Source organism: Mandrillus leucophaeus, unplaced genomic scaffold, assembly GCF_000951045.1.
Source record: "Mandrillus leucophaeus isolate KB7577 unplaced genomic scaffold, Mleu.le_1.0 Scaffold600, whole genome shotgun sequence".
Taxonomy (NCBI): Eukaryota; Metazoa; Chordata; class Mammalia; order Primates; family Cercopithecidae; genus Mandrillus; species Mandrillus leucophaeus.
Genome location: NW_012106476.1, coordinates 1,255,354 through 1,261,009, shown reverse-complemented (window position 1 = coordinate 1,261,009; position 5,656 = coordinate 1,255,354). Strand labels below are relative to the sequence as shown.

The 5,656-nt window shown below is 44.0% G+C and overlaps 1 long non-coding RNA gene across 1 annotated transcript; it reads left to right on the top strand.

Moving 5' to 3' along the window:
• Positions 1-3,276: 3,276 nt before the first annotated feature.
• On the top strand, positions 3,277-4,025 carry LOC105553666. Its single transcript, XR_001008188.1, has 2 exons — positions 3,277-3,337; positions 3,713-4,025. It is a non-coding gene; the product is annotated as an uncharacterized LOC105553666 (long non-coding RNA).
• The last annotated feature ends 1,631 nt before the right edge of the window (positions 4,026-5,656 follow it).

The following is a 5,656-nucleotide window of genomic DNA, read 5'->3' as shown; positions in this document are numbered from 1 at the left end:
GAAGGAGTTTACTCTTCAACTCTGCCAGACTCAAGAGAGGCCATGCGATTTGCTGTGGCTGATGAAATGGGAGCAGCAAAAACGTGTGTCATTTCTGGGAACCAGTGCACTGTTCTCTTTGTCTCCCTTCTCTCACCCTGGGCCTGATAATGTTCCAGCTGGACGCTGCTCTATCATCGTGGAACCTAGAGTGAAGTTTGGGGAAAGCATCAAAGCCAGAGCCAACTTTCATTCAACATGTTATGTGAGTGTGATGGTTAATTTTGTGTGTCAACTTGACTGGATCATGGAGTGGCCAGATATTTGGCTAAGCTTTTCTGGGTGTCTGTGATGGTGTTTCCAGATGAGATTTGCATTTGAGTCAGTGGACTCCATAAGATAGATTTTTCTTCCCTGAATGGAAGGGTATTAGCCAATTTGTTGAGAGCCTGAACAGAACAAAAGGTGGAGGAAGGAGAATTCATCTCCTCTGCCTGACTGTTTGAGCTGGGATATCAGTCTCCTTCTGCCCTCAAACTGAGACTTAACATCATCAGCTCCACTTGTTCTCAGGCCTCGGGTCTGAAACCAAACTACACCATCAGCTTTCCTGGTTCTGCAGCTTGCAGATGGCAGAGCATGGGACTTAGCCTTCGTAATCAAGTGAGCTAATTCCTCAGAATACATCCATCTGTGTTAGTCCATTCTCACACTGCTATGAAGAAATACCTGAGATGAGGTAATTTATAAAGGAAAGAGGTTTAATTGACTCACAGTTCTGCATGGCTGGGGAGGCCACAGGAAACTTACAATCATGGTGGAAGGTAAAGGGGAAGCAGGCACCTTCTTCACAAGGGTGGCAGGATAGAGTGAGTGTAAGCTGGGGAAATGCCAGGCGCTTATAAAACCATCAGATATCATGAGAACTCACTATCACAAGAACAGCATGGGGGAACCGCACCCATGATCCAATTACCTCCACCTGGTCCTGACCTTGACACATGGGGATTGTGGTGATTACAGTTTCAGGTGGGATTTGGGTGGGGACACAGAGCCAAACCATATCACTATCTCTCCCCCTTATCCCCCCTCCCTCTGTTAAATCCTTTATTGGTTCTATTTCTCTGGAAAACCCTAAATACTGTGGGAAAGAAGTAAACCTTTGTGTTGTAAGCTGCTGAGACTTTGGGGTTATTTGTTACTATAGCATGATCTGGCCTATTCTAATTTATACAATGGGATTTTTTTTTTTTTTTTCTACAAACACTAAGGAAGTAGCAGGTGGAAGGCTGGACCTTATGTTGCCATCAGTAGGAGGGTTTCTATGGTATGAAGACCTATGAGCCTTTTGGGTTACTCTTTGACTTGCACTTGGGCTTTGATGTTGATGCCAAGCAGTATATTTATACTCCTCTAAAATGTGTTTTTCTCTCTATAAATGGTATTTTGTTAACTTTCACCAGCTCCAGTCTCAACTTTTGCCTCTAATTTTTCCCATAATATTCACTAACTCTAGTGATAGCTGTCTATGCACATTGTACTGAGACTAATTCAGAGAGTGTGTTGGATGAATTTTGATTTGATTTGTATGTAACTGTCAAAAACTGTATTTGAGAAAACAGTTGCATCCTTGGCAAAACCTGGAAGTCTCTATGTTAACAGTTTTCCCAATTTTTATTTTAGGAAGCCATTCTGCATATTATGTTTTTAAATAAAAGGATTTGACTTTAGGCTGACAATTTAGCATTTAACCGCTGTCTCCGTGCCAATTCCACAAGAGCAGAGATCTAGATTAATTAGAGAAAGCTCATTGGTTTCTGATGGAGGGGGCATTCATAGAAACAACCCGCTGACAACTAAGGAACTACTGCGATGGGATGGGCAGCCTGCAGCTTCACTCGGCGGGCAGCCTCCACAGGTACTTTAATTCCTCGCTCTTCTGGCCAGGTGTCTCTTGGTAAAGGCAGGTAGAGGAAGCAAAGCAATTACCTAGATAATTAAGGAAAAACAAACCTGTATGTGGCAATCAAGGAAAAACAAACCTGTCTGTGGCAGGTAACTTGGGGAGATGCTTCTAATTTTCTAGGCAACTATTTTCATTCTTCACTTCCCTGGTGTCAGCAGGAATCTGAGCTAGATCCCAAGAGCAACTTGAACAATGACAATGGTCTCCGTTGGCAAACCCGGCTTCATAGGAGCTTCCCTCCTCATTGATCTAGAGTTTGAAATAGCTTTGTCAGATCTCAGGGGCGTGCTCCTACTAATTTACGGCAAAATCCCAATAACAGCTGTGAAAATGTTTATCCATTTGTGAAACTTCAGAAAGCGGGTCTAGCATATCATTCTTGCCTGGTGATTCTGGGGCAAGGTGAGAACTGTACCCTCACAGGCCGGGTGAGTAAGATTCTAGTTGTGGTGGAGGCCAAGGAAGAAGACGTACTATTTGTCAATCTCTCTAGGAGGCATTTGCTGAACCTTCCCCTCCTACACCTTCCTACAAGGCAGCTCCGACGACTTCTACTTTACAGATGAGAAGATGGAGCCTCCACAAGGCACACAGCTGGTGAGTGACAAAACCAGAATTCAAACCCAGGTCCATTTGATTGTGACATTTGTTTCCACTACCCTAGTGGCTCTGGGAGAAGGCAGGACCCCTATATTTCTGTAAAGTCCCATAGTTGTTTCTAGTGTCATCCGGGTTGGAAGCTGTACGTTAAGTCAGTGGTTCTCAGACTTTAGCATGTGTTAGTATTTCCTGTTACGCTTGTAAAAACACAGACTGCAGGCCCCACACTTAGATTTCGGACTCGGTAGGTAGGTCTGACTTGGGACCCAGAAATTTGCATTTCTAACAAGTTCTGAAGTGATGCTGATGTAGGGGGCCTGGGCACTACACTGTGGGAACCACCACTGCTGCATTAAGGTGAACTCAGAGCTGAATCTGACGTGCAAATCTACGTTAATGGAGATGACATCAGATATCTGCAAAGTCACTTAATAGAATGGTTGAGACTAAGTCTTGAATAATATTAAAACTAACACATCTAAAAAGACTATGTCCATCACAGGTGGATGGTCAGAATAGAAGCATTACATAATGGGATAGAAAATGTAGCTGATGCTATTCATCTGGAAGGAAGAAGTGATGTAAGGGTCAGTTTTCACCTTTGCTTTGAATTCCCTGGACAGCAAGCAATCATATGAGCATTAATTTGATTTATTTTTTCAGGTGTCATATCTGATTTCAGATACATACAACGGTCTCAAGTGTGTTTTTCACGACCACCACTTTGTAGTCCTGTTGATGCCGCTGCTGTTGAAGTCTATGTGAATGGCGCCCCCTGGTGGAATGGAAAAGGTAGTGTATTACAGTACGTTGTAAATGAATGACCTAGGGTTGTTATCATGCTCAGCTGGTAGAGACCACTCCACTCACCTTAAACTAGCGAGCCTGAGGACCAGTCCCGGGGAACCATGAGAGCGTGATCTCCCAGAGCCCTGCCCTTGAGAAGGGTTCTCCTCAGCAATACTCCAACTGACCCCAGACCTAAAAATTCTTAAATTGTGAAAACGGTAGAAGATGGTTAGCAAATCCATATGCTATCATGATATATATCTTTCTTCTTAGTTGCATGGGATGAAATGATGCCAAGATTTGACTTACAGAGTAGGGATTGTGACTGAAGCCTTTGGACAGGTATTTAGGCCCTTTTTAGTGTCCCCTCTTGTCTAGAGAATGGGACGCCAGGAATGTCAGATGCTTTTCAGCCTCTCCCCTGCTCTTACGCCTAGAAACAGGAGCCCCACAAAGGTCTGTCATTCCTCAGGGCTGACGAAAAGCCCTGTGGCTCAATGGCCAGAAACATGTCTTTGTGGCCAAGTAAGAAGTCTCTTGGTTTGACCTCTTTGGTGTAGAGACAGATTCTTCTACCAGTGGTGTAAAACCCTAAAGAGGCTCTGCATAAGACCTACCAATGCCCTGTGTCTCATGACACCCTGCCCCCACCACTGGAAGGCCACGCCATCCTGCTTCTCTGTGATCTGCATGTTTCCCAGCAACACCTGGATTCGAAGCTCAAGTCCACCACTTAATAGCTATGGACCTAATGTATCAGATGTTATAAGGATTACAGAGAAAGAGGTATAGATAAAGCTGGTAGCAGTGACTGACACATCTTTACATTACATAATTCTGACATGCATTATTATTGTAGTTTTCTGTTATTCAGACATACTTGTTAAGAAGGCGCTGGGGACAATTTGTACATGCTGGGTATAAAAGGGCTTGGAAAGTATTTCACGAATGGAGTTAGCATTGAGGAGTCCAATCCATGTACAATGGGTAGAATTAGAGAGGCATTGAGGGTAGTTTATTAGTCTGTTTTCAAACTGCTGATAAAGACATACCTGAGAGTGGGTAATTTATAAAGAAAGAAGAGGTTTAATGGCCTCGCAGTTCCATGAGGTTGGGGAGGCTTCACAATCATGGCAGAAGGTGAAAGGCACATCTTACATGGCAGCAGCCAAGAAAGAATGAGAGCCAAGCAAAAGGGGAAACCCCTTATGAAACTATCAGATCTTGTGAGACTTATTCACTACCATGAGAACAGTATGGAGGAAACTGCTTCTATGATTCAATTATCTTCCACCAGGTCCCTCCCACAACACATGGGAATTATGGGAGCTACAATTCAAGATGAGATTTGGGTGGGGACACAGCCAAACCATATCAGGTGGTTACATAAGAGAGCCAGTAGAGAGGTATGAACTCCAGAGGAGATAACTCACCTGGAAAGTAGGCAATCAGGAATATAGGATCCCAGTACGATAAAAAAAGGAAAAAAAGAGGCTGTGGGTATGGGAGGCATATCTCAGAGAGAAGAAACACTACTGTTCGTGCCTGTGAAACTCAAGATTTCCCCTTCCTCTTAAGGGTGCTCTCCCTCTGATGAGAGTTGTTTACACTGCTGACTAGAAACTATTAAGGTTTAGAAATCAATTTGTGTGGGTTGTGGCCAGCATTTAAAAAACAGAACAGAATATGAAACATCAGTGTGCATTGCACATAGTGAGTAAATATTACTTTATGAAACTTTCATCAGTTACGCATGTATGTGTGTATAGGGGTATGATGTAAAGTGTGTTATTCCTTTGGGTCTTGGTACAAGGAGTTGAGAGCTGCGTCTCTAGTGAATTCACTGGGGTGGGGAGCAGGATGGGGAGTTTTCTCATGTCTGCTCTTGCGAGGTCCTCTTGACTATTTACTTTCCAGGATGGTTTTCCCCATCGGCCTTTTCTGAGGGTCTGAGTCAGTTTGGGCTGCTATAACAAAGTACCGTAGATTGTGTGGCTTAGAAATTACAGATATTTATTTCTCACAGTTCCAAGATTAGGATGTCGGCATGTTCGGGCGCTGATGAGGACCCTCTTCTGGGTCACAGCCTGCCGTCTTCTTGTATCCTCAGAAAGAGAGAAGAGCCGGTGTGGTGGCTCATGCCTGTAATCCCAGCACTTTGGGAGGTCGAGGCGAGTGGATCACTTGAGGTCAGGAGTTCAAGGCCAGGCTGACCAACCTGGTGAAACCCCATATCTACTAAAAAATACAAAAAATTAGCTGAGCATGGTGGCGTGTGCCTCTAATCCCAATTACGTGGGAGGCTGAGGCAGGAGAATCATT